We start from the raw sequence: 20,613 nt of genomic DNA, 5'->3' as shown, positions 1-20,613 counted from the left end.
AGGTTTAGAGGGCAGTTTTAACAAAGAGGTTCAACGTTTAAAAATAAAAGGACCCGTTTACATATTTGCCCCTTTATCCTCTCCACTTAGCACATTTAGTTACCCAGGGATGTGTTCAGTAATTTGCTGGTTATGTGGACAATTGTTGAAGATGTTCATTTTTTTAGGATTAGCTCTGTCGCATCGACTTGTGTTAAGGGTCCAGGAAACTCAAAGGCAAAGGAGCTGCATGGAGCACCACCAACACCGAAGTAGCCAGGGCAAGAGGGGCACAGCTAAGGGCATCGCCTGCCCATTCGGCGTGCTGGGAAACTGCACGGCGGCATCAGCCGTTAATGACAGTGTTTATTCCTGCTCCTGGTCAATGCTGGGCAGGAATACCGACATGTGCGGCGACAACCGATGACGCATTTCAGAGTGTCAGAGTTTCAGAAGTGTCACGGGATATTACACGGTTCCCACGGAGAATTGCTTACGGGTTTTCTGTAGCCCTGGACCAGGTGGTAGAAGTGCACCGGAAGAAGGTGTGGAGCATGTCACTCACTAGATGTTGCGGCCGCTGCATTGCACTAGTGACTAGTAAAAAGGCTCCTATTGAAACTACACTTGTGCAAGGACTGGACACATCCTTTGTATAGAATATTGAATATGGTCGTAAAAAGTCAAGGAACAGTAAACATAAAACAAATAAAAGTAGTGGAACACCGCTCCCGACCACTCACTTCGATCACTGGCTGGACTCAAACATTAGGGTGAGCAGGGGTGCACCAAGGGCTTAATTGACCCTACCCCCAAACGTCGACCTATAAATGCTTGATGTCATCAAGAGCACCCATTTTGATTATAAGTATGTCCTGGCTAAGGGCACTGCATTTTTAACATTGCAATCATTTAAAAGGCATGGTACATGAGATTCTGCTCGGGAAATGTTGCTGCAAGGGAGCATTGCCATGGCAATTTCAACAATGACAACGCAAGACAATACAAACCCAATTCTCAACATACGTTGCTGAATATTCGGATATAAGGGAAGGAGTGAAGAGCCACCACCATATTCAGATGCAATCTTACATAAACCAGGCATTGCAATACTTGGATGTAGCATTTTCATACACGTGCACAAAACGTGCCAATAATGAAGACGCTAGCTTGTGTTGCTTCCCATGCATTTTGTTCTGGGTGGCTAAAGTTTACACACGTGAGATTATGTATGGATTCACATCCCAGTAACTTTTTTTGGATTTGCTTGTATGCAATTTCTATGGCAATTTCAGCCAGTCATCTCTTTACCTCCTACGCGTGCGTGCAGTGCGTCCCTACGTCTTGCAGTCCTTTTGTAGAGTAAAAGCCGTATAGGCAGTGCAGCGTCATCCTCAACCAAACAATATTTGCGCGTAGAAAAGTTTGTTTTTTTTCTGGTTTTGGGAGTCAACTCTGGAGTGTGCAGTCTACGCCTGCTGCATGCACACAACCGACAAACTGCTAACACGTAGCTGTCACGTTTCCCACTTCCATGCGCGACACCTTGAGCCAGTCGTTTGTTTTTCCACCACTGTATTCTGGAACTTTTAGGCCCATCCTTAAAATAGAAACATTAAAGTTCCAGAATGCAATCGGAGGAGGGAAAACCAGGACTGGCTCGATGCGTCATGCATGAACTGGGAACCTTGGCAGATATGCCAACATCCAACATGGCCATTGTTATCCATGTGCACTTCAATCCATTCTATGTTAATGCTAAAGGTATTTATATAGCGCACCGTCACCAACGGAGTTGGTCTCCAGGCGCTCAGGTGGATCTGTAAATAAAAGGTGGACGGGGTGGGTTAGTGGGTGAAGGGGGCGTAGGACAGTGATAGGTGGTGTACGGTTGGCAGCTTCAGTTCGGTTTTCACCATGCGCCGAGCTTGGGTGTGCAAATAGGATCGAAGCGGGTCCTCGCGTGCTGTTGTTGCGATCTATGTGTTGATTGTTGCGGTGTGGTGAAGTCCGTGTGGTTTGCTGTGAGAGGTGGTTGTGTGGGTTTTGTGTGCATTAAGTAAGCAGAAATGAGAGGTTTTGGTTAGTGGGTTGTACGTCTCATAATACCTGGAGTTTAGGTTATGTATCAGGTAGTCATATTGGGTTGGTATATTCTCTCTCTAGGTTTACTTGATTGTCTAGTTTTATGGCGATACTGTGGCTGGATTAGCAGATTGAATGGCATAGTACCCCTGGTTCGGTGAGCATTGTCCCTAGATCGATAGTGGTGTTTTATTATCATTAACCAGTTTCTTTCTATTTACTGTTGGTAGTCTATTGGGTGGTATACCTTCTCTTCCCTTTCTTCACAGTCTAGTATCTGGGCCGAGGGATGAGGTATGCCTCCAGCTAAATTATGGAGCTTCATGCACCCAGGGGGTGGGCATAATCCTTACAGTTCAAAGATCACTGCTGGAGCAGTAAAAGAAACAGCCACCACTTTTCAGCAAAGCTGTTTCTAAGGCCCCAATTGACATTTTGGAAGTTGGGAATTAAGGACTGTTTCAGGGAGTAAACAAGTGGCGTATTGTTGTCAAGGAGGATGGCAGTGGGGCTGGGGCAGCCGTGCGCGTCCGCACAGCACTTCACCTGTCGGCATTGGAGCCTGCCGCACCCCCAGCCTGGAATCCATGGTCTCCGCCTGGCCCACAGAGCAGGAGCGAGGTAGGCGCCAGAGGGCAAGGACAGCGTCAAGGCAGCCGAAACTTGCAGACGTACTGACATCTGCTCGCATAAGAACTTCGTGCTCCCCCTCCCTCCCCAGTGCTGCGTCATTGCCGCCCGTCTGCCATGCACAGCCCTTCTTCCTTCTCCCACGGATGTTTAGTTTCCAGGAGAAATGGGGCTACTGGACTTTCAGCACCCTTTCAAGTCTTCGGCTTCAGCTGTCTTGATTTATAATAAACGCCTGTATTGTTTGTACTTTTCTTCACATTGGTTTTCTACTGGTCTTCCTTTTCTCTTAAGTTTAATGCGACTTTGTACCACTTCATGAATTACTTCGCAGCGCCTTGGCAAAAGTGCTCTAGAAATTCAGATACATTTTTAGGCAAATAAATACATCTCACTTGTTGTAATAATGCCTTGCTTGTGCCCAGTAATGACCATAAACAGATTATTTTGTAATCTTCTAGGCCTTCATCAGATCAGATGACACAATAATAGAGCTCTCTGTGTGGCAGATGCTTCTTATACCTTAAGTCTGAACACAAGAACATGGCAGCGCATGTGGCTCAGTGGGCACCCGCACACGCCCAGGCCGGCAGACCGCTCATCTGCATGGCTGGCTGGCTCACGCTTTCTAGACATGCTCCGCTTTAGAGTCTCGGAGATAATTGGTTGTTAGCAGCAAAGATGCCTATTGCTGGTGTGCCTTGTACACAATCCGAAACTTGCAAACCTGACATTCCTGTAGCCCGCAGGCAGGGGGGGGGGGCGGTGGGAGGGGGGAAATCAGCCACGTTTACCCCCTAGAAATAGGCAAATACTCCCAAAAAGAAAATTAGGGAGTAAAAATACTCGCCAACAAAAAAATAGGAAACCGACTCACGAGGTGCCTGTCCTGCTTTCACCTGCACAGCTCCAGGGATATGTCTGGACAAGTGGTACACGGTGCCCCAGGAAGAAACGAGTATCACTGCCCGTTCAGAAGAATGTACCTTTTAATGTGCATGAATGACCAAGTGCAAAAGATATATTACAAAACATTTCAGTTTTATAGTTCAGAAGCTACCTGAACATTTCCATCAAAATCCCTGAATGTTTTTAGTTTTACAGTTCAAACATATTTTTTGCTCACTTATAAAATACTCCCACTTGGAATGGGAGCTACTTTATTACTCCCTAAAAAAAATCTGTTTACTTCCAACTTTAAAAATAGGGAGTAAAGTACTCTCACTTCAAAATCTTATCCAGAACACTGCAATCATTTTTGGTATACTGCTGGTATGTATGTATTTATTTGCATTTTTTTTTAAAGCGCTCACATAGCCCGGGGGCATCGAGGCGCTGTTACAGTATTCTTTTTTGTTGTTGTCTTAATTGCATATTTATAACGCACTTAAATACCCAGAGGTTTCTAAGCGCGGACCCGGATATCGAACCTGTGTTGCTTCGTGTCGTCCTGCTTCCAAGGCGAGCACGTTGCCACTGAGCTATCCATTTGATCGTAATTTCGTTTTTTGGGAGCGACAGCCTGAATACAGTGCAGATCTGGTCCCTGTGGGAAGTGCATTCCTTTACATAGCACACACTGGAGAAGTCAAACTACAGCTGAGCAGGGTATAGAGACATGCTTGGGATGTTCACATAGGTCTAGTGAGGGCGAGTGGGGGGGGGGCATGTTAGGAGGAGGAGAGCCGCTCATGGGTTACAACATCCGAGGTGTTCCCTCCCCCGCCACCCGCACCAAGGGCGACAGCCTTGGAAATTCTGTGTGTGGATTTCAACTGAAATAAAGGGGGCGTTCACAGTAAGCACCGCTCGACCCCTTGCCATCACCCCGACACCTACGCGTTTCATCTTCACCATTATTTATTTTAAATTAAAAAAAGGGGAGTGAAAGTCTGCTCTCGAAGAAAGCGTGCTTCCTTAAATTATAAAGGGAAGAGGGGTCTAGTGGCTGACCTGTTGATATGACACCAAGAAAACTTTCTAATCCGGCTTCGGCACTGGAGGAGAAAAAATAAGAAAATAAGAGACTCTGGGAACGCTTAGTTTGCCTTGAAATTGAAAGCAATATTGAGCCCAAATGTGAATGAGGTATAGCATAACTCAGTACTGTGCCAACCTCACCTCCCATAGCCTCCTAGTTTCCGTTATCTAATCCTCATCATACCACCCTCTCCCATTGCAACCTGGTTTCTGGTATCCAGTCCCAGCAGGACTCTGCACACCACACTGCACAACCAACAGCAGCTCATCTTTGAAATGTTCCAGTGGTAAACTGCTCCTTGTGGCTAGGCCTGTGAAATAGCTAACAAGCATCCTCCTCCACCCCCCAAAAACCTTAAATTCAAAAATAATTCCCAGCCTGAATAAAGTCTTCTACGGTTGCATACATGTGTAGAATACCATCTGCTAGTACTGGAACGCTCTCGTCTATGGCCTTCCTTATGATGAAGGCCATTATCTGCTCCAGCTCGGGAAACCCATGCGACTGATCATTAGCTCTTACACTCGTTAATCACCTGTCGGTCAGATGCCCTAATATTTCACATCTTAGATGATATTTTTCTCAGACCACAAATTGGCGAGATCATCTGCAAAGCACATTTGAAGCTCTCTGTGCTGTGGAAGATCTCACCGTACCTCGAGAGGGTGCAAAAGATTGCGCTGACTAGAACTTTAGACCTTCTAACCTAGACTCCAATAATTCTATGGGCCTCCATCTGACTAAACACACCAACACGCCCCCCCCTTACCCCCTCGCCCCAACACTGGTTCATCCAAAACGGTGCCACCATACAGATTGAAAGCCGTAACAACCAGGACCCCATTACACCCGAATTCAGAGCACTCCATTGGCTCCCATTCGAGTCCAGAGACCATATGACAAATTAATGTCGGACACAGGGTTCTCCATAACCAAAGGCCCAGCCCTCCCAATACCCCACTCACCAGCCAGGAACCGCGGGTCGTCAGGGGGAAACATCTTGGACCACCCCAAATACAAAAGGATGAGAGGGAAGAGCCTTTGCCCCCAAACTACAGATCAACCTGCCAACCTCCCTCAGAGACAAACTTAAGTACAAAAGATTCAAACACAGCCTAAAAATCAAGCTGGTTTGAGGCAGCCTTCCCAGACACAGACAGCAAACTCCCAGTTGCCTCTGACCATTGACTTGCTCCAAGCTGCCTTCTACCAGGACCCACCAGACTCCCATCCACGCAGCATTGATGAACTTGAAGTGGCTTATTTATTTTTTGTTACATTTTCCTTTGAAGATGTTCCTCGGTCTCCAGTCTCTATATAAACAGGAAAGAACATCGTCGGGGAAAGATTGTTTTCGCCCACTATCCAGCACTTTCTCCACACGTTCTAGGACTAGCGTTTGTGTCTGTAATTATGCCAGTCCCAGCATATGGGGAGATTGCTGATAAGTAGGGGAACAAAACATTGCTCGCAAAAGGTTTTTCTAAAATAGAAATGCACCCTCCGCATGGTACCTGGACTGTGAGTGCGCTGCCCTAGTCTTCGCCCGTCAGCCGCAGCCCCCCTCGCCCCTTCTCCCCCGCCCCTGCACTATGAAAACATGTTCGTGGCGAGTTGGAGCTGTACCAAAAACAAATAAAGCATTTATATAACGCAGTGGAAGGTTCTGTACACCATTTAGTGGGTCGCCTGCTGCAGGAAACGATTTCACGAATTTTGGCGAGAGACAATGGTGCTTGTCAAGTACCTTAACACTAGGACTGGTGCGCCCACGTTTAGAATACACAAGGTTTTGATTGCCAAACTATATGTGCAGAGCTGTGAACCAGACAGTGCCGAGCTTTGCTTACTCGAGCAACCAATGAGCTGCGCTGAGAAACAAACCTGCTCTCACAACATATGCATCCGTGCCTTCTACAACCCAGATTACATCTCGTTCCCACGTAATTAGCAAATATTTAGACAGCTGCATTCTGGACACTACCAAAAAAGGCATCCATGTGTTACATGCCAAAAATCAGCTTGGGCCCCGCTTCGAAGACCCAGTCGAATGGACGTATACCGTGGATGGGGAAACTGCTTAACATATGGGCAAACGAGGTCTTAAGCAATTGGGGCTTGACAGCAACAGACTGAATTCTGGAAGCAGCCTGGAAAGAGACAAAAGTACAAGATGGCAGCTTAGGTTAGGAAAGGCTGTTGGAGGACAGGGGCAATTGGTTGCTAGATAAAAATGTATGCAAAAGGCCGGGACAAGCTGCATGTTGGGTATGGTACGTCTGCTAGTTCTGCAAAGGGCAAATGCAGACCAGGACGAATACAACTAAACTCGGCTTCTTGGGAACGATGTTCGATGTAGGCATCAAACCCATTCAAAAACGAATGCCCAAGGATAGAAATACTGCCAGAAGACTTTACACTACCCATCCTCTGAATCCACTGCTCGGTATTTGCCATCTCCACAGACTCACAAGCTACTTATACTCTGCCTTTCACATGTATTCCTCTAAAGAAATACCCCCCACCCCAAAAGAAGCAAAGGAATTACAAAAAAACGCCAAGAAAAATGGACAGACACCTGGGAGACTGCCGCCCACACAGCTTCAACAGAGCCGTGCCACGGGAAGGACCTCTAATGTTATGGCTGCTTTATCGTAAGAGCAACTCCATTACAAAAACATCGGGCGTAGAGTTCAAATAGATTACTCATGTAAAAGTACAACCAATAGGAATGGAATTACGTTCCTTCCACCCCAAAATACCCCCCCCCAAGCCCCATATATTCCGAAAATAGAGCTGCTGGTACTCCCAAGCTGGATGGTTACCTCGCACCATTTTGTCCACCTCAAACAGAAAATGCTGGACGAAAGCTACATACCCACACAATGCACAGCTTTCAACCAACACAAGGGAAATCCCCACTTTTCAACACAAAACTGCATCATTTAGTTTGAACACTTTCCACACCTGCCTCTCGCACAAAGGCAAATCTATCCAGCCCAGTGCTTTCCAAACTGGAGCCATAGCCATAGCCATCAAACCAATCTGAAATCGACTCTACAGTGGCATCCATTCTCATCCCCTCTGAACCCATTGGGCCGCCACCACCTTGGTATTCGCCTTTGCTTTTCTTCGGTGCTTTAAGTTGGGATAGGTGGGGGAAACCGCCTCCATAAGGTTTCTTTATAGATTCCACCAAGCAAGGTCCAATTGCCTGTATGTTCATCTGCACCCGTCCCGGATGCCGGAAAACTGAACGTACTCAAAGCATCCGCCATCCTTTCTGGAGTGTGTTGTTCGTGTTATTGGCTAGAAAGTGTTTATCTCCCCACAATGTGTAACATTTTAGCTTTGCTCAACTTCTCTAGTTGTGACTTGCAAGATACTGTATGTTGAGCAGCGATGGTCATTCGCCCATTCCCCTTCGCGTCTTCCTGACAAAGACCTTGCAGCTCGCCCTTCACTGTTATGGTTACATTTGTGGCCTCCATTCGGTCAGGGGATGTGTCCCAAAGAGGCCATGTTTTCCTGTGGAATGAGATTGGGCAGTCTCCACTCTTTCCTCCCTCATCTGGCAGGAAGCATGGCGTTTACAGACTGCAGCCCTTGCTTTGACATTACAGGAGCTAGTCATTCAATGGAACCATGCAGGCTAAACGGAACAGCGCCACGGCAAGCTCATTTTGGCCAGGGCACTGCTTAGTCTTGTTCTGCCCCAATTTCTTCCTTCACTGAGTCTATAAAAAAATTTTAAAAACGAAAAAAAAAACTGCACACATTTAAAAATCCGATGCAACAGGTGCCACATTGACCTACAAACGCAGAAAGACAAGCTGCAAGTCAGTGTGTCAAAAATGGATTAAAAGCATTCGACTTTATTACACACGCCCTTCTGGGGCGTGTGAGAGTCATGGAAGTAGTCCAACTCATTCTCATTAGGCAGGATTAATTTTGGCAGATGTGAAATAATCTAGCAGTCTTGGACCATCATGTGATTATATCGCACTGGTATTGCATCCCGTTACTTGCAGTCCTGCACTGATGAACTGTGCAGGACTTCACACGTGGAACAACGCCAGGCGGTTTAAAGTCACTTTCATAAAACACGTGTGTGAATGAAGTAGAAGGGGAGTGGTTTGTCGTTACTAGCACGAGAAAGGTTACATTGCATGCAGATTCCTGTTATACAGCAGAAGTGATAACCGTTGCGTGTGTATGGATGAATGGAAGATGAACAGGCCAGGGGGGTCGGGGGGTGGGGGGGGTGTAGGAGGCCACCGAGAGCTGTACAAATGGCTGGGGACAACAGATAGAAGGAGAGGTAGACTGGTGGGTCTACCCAGGAGGCATCACCACATATGTAGATCCCCAGAGATCTGTATGTAACTTACATGCTTGAAGTTCAAATATCTTGGTTTCTTTTCTGCCTTTCATTCGCGTTGACAGGAGTTGGGTAATAGTAATATTTGTTAATTACAATTAAGGTAGCCTGCAAAAGTTAAAACGTGGGTCTGTTGAGCAACCAACGCACAAGCTTTCCAACATGGATCCAATGATGTGATGCTATCCGATCTGAAACCACACACAAGTATTATTTCCTGTGCTGAATTGTTTGCTCACCGCTATTCCTTGTGTATTAAAGAGATCATTCAGTGTTACGTCACCCCGTTGGTGATTGTTGTGTACCTATTAAGACATATTGTGATAAAATTTAAATACATAAATGAATCTTTACCTTTACAAACCAGCCTGATTCCTGGTTCAGTGTGGCCAGGGGGGTTCCAGGAGAAGGGTGTGATACAAGTGGTATATCGTTCAGAATAATTAACTTTTAGACAAAAATAAATGAGGATTTCAGTTGTGCACTACATGCTGAGCTTTGACTTGGGTGTGTGCCGGATTGAAATCACTTACATCAGTTATTGGGAATCTAGAAAACCATCCCAGATGAAATAATACAGGACATGCAACATTTGAGGAAGATTGAGTTTTTAACAATCACGATGGCACATCTAATAAAAAAAGGAGAGGGACTTTATTTCGAGTCACTGGTCCCATTGACAGACTATGACTGGCTATAGCTGCCACGTGGCCCCAAGTGGTCAAGCATGACATCTGCAGCCTCTTTTTTCGCCAAATAAGAAATGGTGTAGGACCACCATGACAGTGAAGGACCACAATGGTGGAGGGGGAGAAGGACTACAATGGTGGATGGCGCTAGCCTGATAGAGGGCATCTTTGATAGGCAAAAATGCACATTAACTGCGGGCAGATCTCCTCACAAAAGCTTAAGAGGCATTACTGTGACTGATCAAAATGGAGCAGATAAAAGCCCACAGAGAACAGGCAAAGGTAAATGAGTGAAGGTTAAAGGGGTTGTGGTACTGTGAGAAACCTGAAGGGGTCTCCCTGGCTAGTCCCCTGGGGTCTGTCATCCAGGCGGCCAGGACACAGTCATTGCTATTGGATCTAGTTCCTAGAGGTGGACCAGTGCGGAAGGATCACCTGGATTGGGGACTGAGGGGGAGGAGGGTGGGGGTTCATGGGGAATGGAAGTGGGACACCGACGGGTGATATGCAGAATACCTTTTCACCATCCTACTGCACAGGATACTTACCCCTCCGCCCTTTTCCAACACAAACACTTTCGCACAACGTGAAAGACGAGGGACAAACACTCAAGCCATTTACCCGACATGTCTCAAAAACAGAGTCCGGCAAAGTCAGGCAATTGACCAGAACCGCACACACCCGACGACCCTTTCCCTTCCCCACAGGAATAAAAGGTGGAGCACAAGAGCGCAATACGAGCAAGGCAGACCGCATGATGAGAGAGCCAACTCAGTCCAGCAGTACAAGAGGAGGAGAAAGACGGTGCAAACCAAGAAGGTGACAAGGAGAGAAGCAACCTTGCACTTTCCGACCAAGGCATGTGACACCTCAGCAGAAGGTATCATAAGACCGCGAAAAATAGCCAGCGTGTGTTGCAGCAGATGTTAACGGTACACAAGACCCTCCTCCGCTGATAACCAAGAGAGGGAAACGTTGGTCTCTGTGGTACACCAACATTGACTCCAAAGACAAGGAAAGCCAAGCGGTTGATCACAGTCAGTGAGTCGAGGCGAAGAGTAGATAAGAAAATTAACTGTGTTGACCGAAAAGTAGAAACGGCTAATTGAACTGTGGAAGCATAAAGAGCTATTGATGCTAAAAAGGGGAAAACCAGCAACAAAGAAGTCAGGCACCACGTGGGTGCTCGCCATGGAAAACTCTGGGTGATTACCTGATTTTTGAAACTACCAGTACCAGAAGACCTTGGGAAAGGCAAGAAAGGGGGTTAATGTGGTCATAGAGGGGTCCAATAAAATCCTCTGAACAGTCGAAAGTCTTTGACCGACAGAAGATTGTGAAGCTAAGGGAAGTGAATCCGGCATCATAAGAACTGATTGAGTGAATGTGTTGCAAAGTTGGCAAGAGTGAACCCGAAAGAGGGATGCCGATAGAAAAGGGGTGAGGTCTAAAAAGTCCCAATATACAGTCTGTTGACAAGAGTGAACCCGGCCGAGGGATGTCCACAGTGAACTGTTCAAAAAGACTAAGATTTCTGAACATCACAGAAGAGATTGTTTTGAGAAGCCGTAGTGAACCCGGTTGAGGGACGCTAACATTGAGAAAGGTCCGAGCCCAGAAGAGGGGGACCCAGGGGCGGAAAAGGCATCACCCAATGTACATGTGAAAATTAACTCTATTATAATTTTGATACATCAGGTCTACGGAGGAAAGAAACTTTTTGTTGAGAAAGGAACTGTTGGCTCGTCCTGGGGAATCTCGCGCGTGTACTGTGCTCCAAAATCCTACCTTGTCCTGTGCTAAAAATGTGGGGTAGGGAGACCCCAACTACCGCATCCTGACTCATTATTTGTTAACACTTCCTTCTTTCTTATGAACATTATCCCACACTTTTGTATTTAGCGTAAAGGTTGGCAATAGTCTTTTCTTTTTAGTATAGGCCCTTTTATTTGACAAAGGCATCACTAGGGCTGCCTTATTATTGTTTGATGGTCGAAGCTTGCTCCCATTTTAGGTTACGGGTTTTTCCAACCTACCTATACAGTTTAATAAACACCCTTGAGCTGTGATCACTTGTGTCTGTCTTTATTTTTGCCACCATGAGCGCTCCTTACAGTACCGAGAGAGGAGAGGCTTCTCCTCTGAACATGGAGCGAAAAATGTAAACAACTGATTTGAGTACATTTTGTAGCTGGTATTTTGTTTATGTTTATGTTTATTGAATTTATATAGCGCTTTACGCCAAAGCGCTTTACAGAGTAACAACAAGATACAAAATTTAAAGAAGCGTATTACAAACGTGAAACAAACCAGAAGTACAGTATATGGAACAATTTACTCAAGGGGAGGGGTGGGAGGAGGAGGAGGGAGAGGGGGGGGCAAGGTTAAGGGTATGAGAATCAGGTTCAATGCTAGCAGGGTGGGAGACGGGAGGAGGAGGGGGGAGAGGAGGAGAGGGGGAGAATCCCAGGTGGCCTCTTGCCCTCTAGGTGGCAGTGTCCAGTGAGGTCAGTGGGAGGAAGGGGAAGTGAGTGGAGGGGGGTAGGGGTTTGGGGAGGGGAGAGGGGGGCAAGGAGAGAGTCAGGGAGGGGAGAAGAAGGAATTTCAGGGAGGAGCAGAAGGATGAGTAGGTGGAGGAGGTGCGGATGGAGAGAGGTAGAGAATTCCAGTGGAGGGGGGCCAGGAGTTGGAAGGAGCGGAAGCGCAAGGCGGCGCAAGGGCAGGGGGTACTTTGAGAAGGTAGAGATCAGCGGACCGGAGAGAATAGGAGGGATGGTAAAATGAGAGGAGGGAAGAGAGATAGGGGGGGGCGAGGTCATGGAGAGATTTGTAGACAAGACAGAGGAATTGAAATTTCAGTTGTGAGAGGAAGGGAAGCCAGCCAAGTTGAGAGAGAGAGGCAGAGATAGAGTCACGAGGACCGAGAAGACAGAGTACGGATGGAGGAGTGGTAGATGGATTTTAGGGGAGTCAGGTGAGAGGCGGGGAGACCAAAAGGAAGAGAGGAGCAGTAGAAAAGGCGGGAGAAAATAAGGGAGGAAATTAGGAGTTTAGAAGCTTGGAAGGTGAGGGAGGAGCGGATCTTGCGGATGTTGAACATGTGGTGCCGACAGGCGCGAGAAGTTAGGGAGATATGGTTAGAAAAAGAGAGAGGAGTCCAGGTGGAGGCCAAGATTGCGGGCGTGGGACGAGATGGGGAGATTGGAAGGGGGAAAAGTAGATGAAGGGGGATGGGGAGGTAGTGTTAGGAGGGAAGAAAAGTACTTCAGTCTTGTCAGTGTTGAGGGAAAGAAAGTGGGAAGACATCCAGTTTTTTTATGGCCGTGAGGCAGGAAGACAGTGTGGTGGAGGTCAGCAGTCATTTTGGGTACTGCCCTTTCTTATTTTGCAATTGGAACGACCTGTTGCCTCTTAAGAAAACGAAGATTTTTTTAATTTTATTTATTACATTTATTACATGCCCAGGACCCAGAGCTATCACGGCGAGGTTACAGACAGCTTTTTAAAACAATTAAGACATATACAATTACAATCATGAGTCAAAATTACTAACCACAGATTAATTACACTGTACAGAGAAACGGGCTATATCTGATCTATCAATACTGGTTAAATAACCAGCTTTTTAACAGTTCTTTAAAACCAGATAGTGTTTCTTCTTTTTTGATACTAAGCGTTATAAAGCATATTTGGTATGAGAAGACAAAGAGTCGATGCAACTTGTGGCATATAATATTTGAGAAATCAATGGAACATGTAAAAGAAAATCACTTACTACAATGTAGTTATTCAAAAACACAAGCTGGGGTGGACCAGCCAATTCTATGTATTTCTGATTTCTATGTACTGTGTTTATTTTAAAAAGTACACTTCCCAGAAAATATATACCATATGTTCTCATCCCAGCTGATTAATCACCTCCTGTGCAGAGCACCCTTCCTCAGCCCCTCTCCACTCCTCTGGCCCCAAGAGGCCCATTTCAGACAGTGGCCAGATTGCAACCATACCAGCATGAATGAGCCTATCCCTTAGCAAAATATATAAATCGAAATAGTATATAGCAAACAACGGTGTATTGTTGAGCTGTACAAACATTCTTCGTGGTTTTCTGCAAGATTGGTAGTAACTTCCTGTAACTCTACAATGATAAACGTATGTAGATTCAATGGATGGGATTAAGACAAATGATTCTCACTTTAGTTAAAAAAATATTTAGACATAACCGTAGCCAGAAAACCAGAGAGGGCTGTCCTCCATCTTAGTACTTGGTCAAGGTAATTAAATGAGTGCCAGTCCTATACCTTAAGGGATGGAAGAGAGAAAGACCAGTTCTAATATAGGCGACAATGCCATCTTATCCCGGAAGGAAACCTCGGGTATTAGAAGAGCTATATTATTTTAAAATGGTTCCTGGGATTAAACAAATCCTAAACTGACAGTACTAAAAGTTGTTCTAAAATGTCCATGTACCAATAGATTGGTCCCGCACATTCCCCAGAAGAAAAAACGAACTTTGCGCAAAAGATTTCAATAGGTAGCTCTTGAGGTTTAAACTAAAAGGGTAGCTACTGGAACCATGTGCCAAAACCTTTCTAGCGGATGGGGCGCTCCTTCCCATGAGACCAGGGAGATGAGGCCGCTACCAGAGAGTCCCCATGGGGGTGGTACTCAGCAGCAGTATATATAAATCAGTGGATAATGTTTCAGAGAGCTTCAAGTCTTAAATGCGAGGTTAAAACGGGTTTGGCACTGGTCACTCAATAGGGGTTCAAGGGCTATCTCAAGGTAAGGTTTCCTTTCCCGCCCAATTTTGCGGTTTTCAGGGGAAGGATATCTGTGCACATGTCCAGTCCCAAATGCAGTGTTAGCCTAAGAGAAATATGAGAAGGAACAAAAGAGTCAACATGAATCAAATGGAGTAACCACAATAGAAGGAACACTGGGAAAATGGGCGAGGGTCTTCCTTTCCATCCTCCTCTTGAAACCTTGGTGTTAATTAGAAAAACCTTCACCGCTTCTTGCATGACCGCCTTTCTCTTGCATATAGTACAATATTATTTGTAAACTTCTCCCAGTGCAGGACGAGCAGGGGTGGACTGGGAAAAGAGGCCCTGGAAATAAAGTGGCCGCAAATGATATATTTTCAGCAACCCCAACCCTTTGAGAACTTCTGGACATAAAATCGGATACACCACACCAAAGAGGCCCAGGGAGCAGAGGCCAGTCTACCCCTGAGCAGGATACCCGGACAGGTATATAGGAGAGGTTCCGGAAGTGGAAAGAACAGTGGGATTTTATTTGCTGTGCAATTTAGATTTTGTCGGCTATGGCACTGGCATGTAAAACACAAAAAGAAAAATGACATTGGGCATGGAATTGGTGTATTAAGACCAGGGACCAATGTGAGTACCTTGGATTATGATCCCGCAAGATTTAAAAAGGCTTGCCTGTGATCAAGGGAGTACACCAAGGTTTAGCCAATAACTATCTTCAATGTTAATGCACCCACCATAAAATTGGAATGAAGGACCTCGATATTTAAACAGGCGGCCTAAAGTACACCTGCTTCTCTTGTTCTTTCCAAGCGGACTGATCATAAAAGGCACTGATGTGGTTGGCAGTTCGATAATTAACTTTATCGAGCAGACTATTTAAACATTGTAATTTGATGAAACCAGTGCGCAGTGCACCAACACGGGAGAGCCTTTATGAAATTGGGAATACGATGATCCCTTTGAAGGAATCCGGCAGTCAATGGGGAAACAATTTGGGAATAGCATCGGATTCAAATTGCCCCGGTTCTCATGGTTTGGTATCTCCACAATACGTGATGTGTGTATATGCCCGGCATATGTCAGGTGTCTGAAGCAAATTCTAACATTTTGTTATGCACAGATTAGAAACGGTATTATCAGAGTAACAATTCTTTACATTTCTGGAGACAAATGCACTTCAGAGGTTTAAATCACTTATGGCAAGAACGTACAAAATGAGCCTGATTTATTCATTTATATTAAATGTGGGTTCCAGAAAAATGCAACATATGGGCACATGGATTTGATAGCTGCTAATACTGGCATGTTTTATACTTCTGTAGTTTTCCACCATACCTTTAAAAAAGAAAGTTTATTAAAAATGTTATATGCATATTTAATAATAAAAACAATGAAAACAAGTAAGATAGCTATAGTTATCCTTGTGAGAATAAACGTGTCGGACAGTCCTTTCTTTCCTGCGGGAGGAAATTTGACAGAAGATTCCTCAGCCTACGACCTTCATCATCACCAGAGGCATAGCCAAGATTGCCTAACAAGTGGGGCTTAAAGCTATTGTAGTTGGGCCACCACTATGACATTATCATTTGTAAATGCACAGCGCTGCCGACTGGGCATTTACAGCTTTTGGGAGGAACTTGCCCGCCCAGGCCCTACCCAGACTAGACCTCCGCTTCCGGTCATCACCATCATTTAGTGTCAGAAACATCGTAGTTGTTGGCGGTGGGAGGTTGTGGACAAGAAATAAACGAGATGTTGACAGTTGTATGACATGGGTAGACCATAGATCTTCAGTGAGCCGAACAAGTAGTGACAGCTAATTACTGCCAATAAGCTGGAAAGAGTGGAAAGCCGGGATAGGGAAAGTATACACCACACTCGGGTACTCGCTGTATGTAGGAGGCACAAAAGAAGGAAGGGATTGTGCAAAGGTGGCAAGGAACACAATGTTCAACTGAGTGAAGATTCGATCAACAGCATTATGGAGAACTATACCAAGGGGTGCAGAGAAGTAGGGCTCAAGTTAACGCAATTTAAAATCATGCAGGTGTGTTACTGGACTCCTAAGAGGCTGCCACTAGCGGGTCTTAGACAGCAAGATACATGCTGAAAGTGCTGCATGCCAGAGACATTTAGCATATTCTTTGGTCCTGAGCACAGCTTAAAGTGTACTGGGATACGCAGCCTGAGCAGAGGGGTCTCATGGACACCAGCACTGTGTATACTTAGTGACCTGTCACAAGGATATCACTTTACGGACCAGAAGGTGAAATAGCTCAATGAAGCGTTGCTAGTAGCTAAGAAAGGCATAGTGAGGCTACAGCGGAAGCCTGGGAGGTGGAAATGCTAAAGATAGCAGCGTCTGGGGGTAAAACCTGCGGCAAGATGAGGAGACTGGAGACAAATTATTGGATGCATCAAGGTGCCAAAAGGTCTACCTCTTCCAAAGTGTGCATAGGCGCCCCAAAACTGACCCATTGGACTTTGGTAAATAGAAAACAAAGCAGTAAAAGGATAGCTCAGAAAAGACCAAGGACAGCTTCTCCTAGGCATCAGTAGTCAGGTTTAGACTAGTTCTGTTTTGGTTAGTTCTGTTCAGTTTGTTTATTTTCATGATAAGGTTGTTCATATCTAGGTCACCATCATAATTTCTGTAAAAGATGTTAAAGTAGAAGAATTTGAGATATGTCTAGGATGAGTATGCAGAATCAATGGTAGCAGGCACAGAGAAGGGGAGCGAGTATAGCACTAGATTGTGGTAATAATGCTAACAGAATATGGAACACTGTTACTGCTCAACAATTCATGTAACTAATGATGAACGAACGCTACCATTACTGGTCGCAACTGGTTTTGTATGAAAAGGTTATTATGTTAATGTTAAAGGACATTTGTACCGCGCACTATCACCACCGGAGTGGTCCCTTGGCGCTCTGAAACAGGAGGGGAGGTTGAGTTAGTGGGAGGAAGCAGGAAAAGTGCACGAGAGCAGTGATGTGCTGTTGGCGGCCTCAGCCCCATGGGTCCGTTGGCTGGGCCTGGGTTGTTTGCGGCCGGTAGTCATCGTGTGCTGTTGTGCAAGGCTGTGTGTAATTTTGTTTTGTTGTTGCAGTGTAGTAAAGTTTGTGCGGTTTGTTGTGCTGTAGGTTTTGATTGCGTTTGGTTTGGAGTTTGAGAGGTGTATGCAGAAGGGGAAATTTGTTAGTAGGAGTTGGTAAGTTTGCGTCTCTGTCCTGAATTGAAGCGCTCGGCTTGCGTGGTCTCCCCTGATGCGGCTCTGTCCTGATCTGGGTCTGACTGGCATACAGGTTCCTTACTCCTCTAGCTTCCTCCTCTAACACGCACTCTCATAGCTCCCCTTATATTCCATTCATACTCCTGTGGCCATTGCACCTGTCAATGACAACCTCTCAGGTAGTGGGGTGATTGCCAATATCTCGATAATTCCACACCCATGTGGTACTTGGCAGTAAATAATTAAGGGGCGGGCGAAAGTGTTGGTGGGATTGTCTGGGGTAGTTGACTCAGTCTCCGTGCGTATCGCCTGTGTTCCGGTCTAGCCGGTGTCACCCATCCAGGTGCCGTGGGCGTTACTCTCTCGGGTACGGGATGTCTGTGTCTTTTTGGTTTAGTCATCCTTTTCTAGTTTTAGTCTCCTAGTTTAGTCTGTGGTGTAGTAGAGCCAGGTTTTTAGTGATTTCCTGAATTTTAGGTGATCTTCCGTGTTTCTTATTTCTTTTGGGATGTTGTTTCAGGTTTTTGCGGCTAAGTGGTAGAAGGAGGTGCCTCCAAGTTTTTTTCTTATGGTATGGGTTGAGTTCCAGGCGGATTTCGTTGCTTGATCCGAGGGGTCTCTTTGGTTTGTAGACTTATTTTATTTTGTAGGAATTCTGCTCCTTGTCCGCTGATTGCCCTGTGCGTTATGCACATTGTTTTGAAGGTGATGCAATGTTTTACTGGGAGCCAGGGTCATGTTTTTAGGGCTGGAGTGATGTGGTCTCTTCTGGATAGTTTGAGGAGTAGTCTTGCTGCTGCATTTTGGCGCAGTTGAAGTTTCTTCAGGAAGTATTTTGGTATTCCGAGGTAGAGGCTGTTTGCATAGTCGATTTTAGACATAATTAGGGCGACGATAGTGAGTGTTTTGTGCGTGAAGGAGAGGAAAGGTAGAATTCTTCTTGCCGTGCGGAGGAGGAAAAAGCAGTTCTTCACTGTTGCATTTATTTGTGGTTCCTGGGTTAGGGTGTTGTCCATTAGGACTCACAGATTTTTTACTACCTTCGCTGGTGTTGGTGCGTTTCCCATTTCTGTTGGCCATGGGATGGTGGTTTCGTTCTCTTGGTCATTGGATACGATCGTGATTTCTGTCTTTCCTGGGTTGATTTTCAGGTTGTTGGCATCCATCCAGTTGAAGGCTTCTTTTAGACAGTCGGTTAGGGTTAGATGGTCGGCATCGGTGTCTTTGATTTTGTAGATCTGAGTGTCATCTGCGTAGTTGTAACATGTAATGTTGTATTTTTTTAAGATTCTGATGACCGGAGTCTGATAGATGTTGAAATATAGTGGAGATAGTGAGGATCCTTGCGGTACTCCGCAATCGTTGACTCGTGGAGTGGATTTGAAAGGTTTTATCCATACGGTTTCTGTTCTGTCTGCTAGGAATGATTTGGTCCAGCGTAGTGCTGTGCTTGAATGAAAACTCAATACACATTATGATCGTAAATCCCATTTGAGGTGAGGAGCCTTAGCTGGTAGATCTAACCAACACAGACCATCGAAGTAACACTGATACAGAATTTGAAACAGAGAAGCATTGGCTGTCAGAAATCAAGTAAACGCATAGCACCAAAACATACGTCCTGCAGCTAAACTTGATGCAAACTACTGATTGTCATCTAGGGAAGCAAAGAAAGAATTATTGTGCCTCAGTTAGCTTCAGTGGCAGAACCGGAGCAATTTGCTTTAATATTGTGCCCAGGCCGATGCCTTGCTTGCCACCTGTAAAATCTGCATATTCTCCTCAGAGGACCAGGTTAAGTATCTGACTTCAGGTACCACACTGCAAGATTCAGCGATCGGGGGAATGGGCACGGGATCTGGCCTTCCTCTCGACATAGCAACAGATTCACAAGGTTCAAGAACCAGAACCTCGCTGGCCACCAGAGAGCTGTAAAGATGCACAAACATTGCACTACCTCCTTAACATCGAAGTGTCCAGTCAAAAGCAACCTATGAATGACATTACTTGTTCAGCTTTGTGGTCAACAAATCCACCAGAGGGAATTCCCAAGTGGAGAAGAGGAATAGAGTCACCTGCCAGTTCATTTACTGCTCGTGGTTGGTTTCCGCTAGCTCATTCAAGCAATTTGTATCAGCATGGTCTGCTCCCAGTACATCACCTGAAGTCAAATGTTGGCGGTGTAGATTTGTGGGTGGGCCATTCATAACGGGAGAGCGTATATTCATATGGCAGCACAATATCTAAACCGTTCAAACAGGCAAAAAGTTCTTTCAATATGGACAGACTTGTCTGAAATATTGGAAGGAACACATTCAGGGCAATGAAGATTACCTTAAATACCGAGGCATTGATGTGTGGTTTCCTGTCGTAACTGGACCAGAGATTGAAAACTTGGTGGCTCCCAATCCCAGAAGAGGGGAGCCTGTGGTAAGGGTCACTCGAAGAATTTGGACACTGTGGCTGGCATTTGTGTAGCCCATTCCTTGTTGCGTACCACCAAATCAAATACGGTTGCATTGTGATGAAAACTAATTGAGAAAAACAGGCCTGATGCATGGGACAAAAGCTCCCTCAGTGCTGCACATCTTCAGCCTGGCCATTGGTATTGCCAGTAGGCATGAAGCCATAAGGCTTAGAAACCTTGCAAACCATGTGGTCATAGAGGTAAGCTTTGGTTTCCATTGCCCATTCTGTTGATGGAAATAAGTATTCCTGTGGACCTTAGTCACTTACGCCTAGCCCAAGTCACCGAAAGGCCCAAGTTGTACAGAAGCTCTAGTGGAGTTATGGGCTGAGCCTTTGCCACTTTTTGGGAATGGGTTCTCACCAGTAAGTTGTCCAGGTGGGGATATTTG

At 45.6% G+C, this 20,613-nt stretch overlaps 1 protein-coding gene across 10 annotated transcripts in view; it reads right to left on the bottom strand.

Moving 5' to 3' along the window:
• PRKAG2 (protein kinase AMP-activated non-catalytic subunit gamma 2) overlaps positions 1 to 20,613 on the bottom strand; it is a 2,090,293-nt gene that overhangs the window by 301,032 nt on the left and 1,768,648 nt on the right. The gene's annotated exons all lie outside the window — the stretch shown is intronic.

This window comes from Ambystoma mexicanum, chromosome 2q (assembly GCF_040938575.1).
Source record: "Ambystoma mexicanum isolate Mex_15411 chromosome 2q, UKY_AmexF1_1, whole genome shotgun sequence".
Classification (NCBI taxonomy): Eukaryota; Metazoa; Chordata; class Amphibia; order Caudata; family Ambystomatidae; genus Ambystoma; species Ambystoma mexicanum.
Note: the sequence above shows the minus strand (reverse complement) of the source record. Positions and strands in the feature narration are given on the sequence as shown.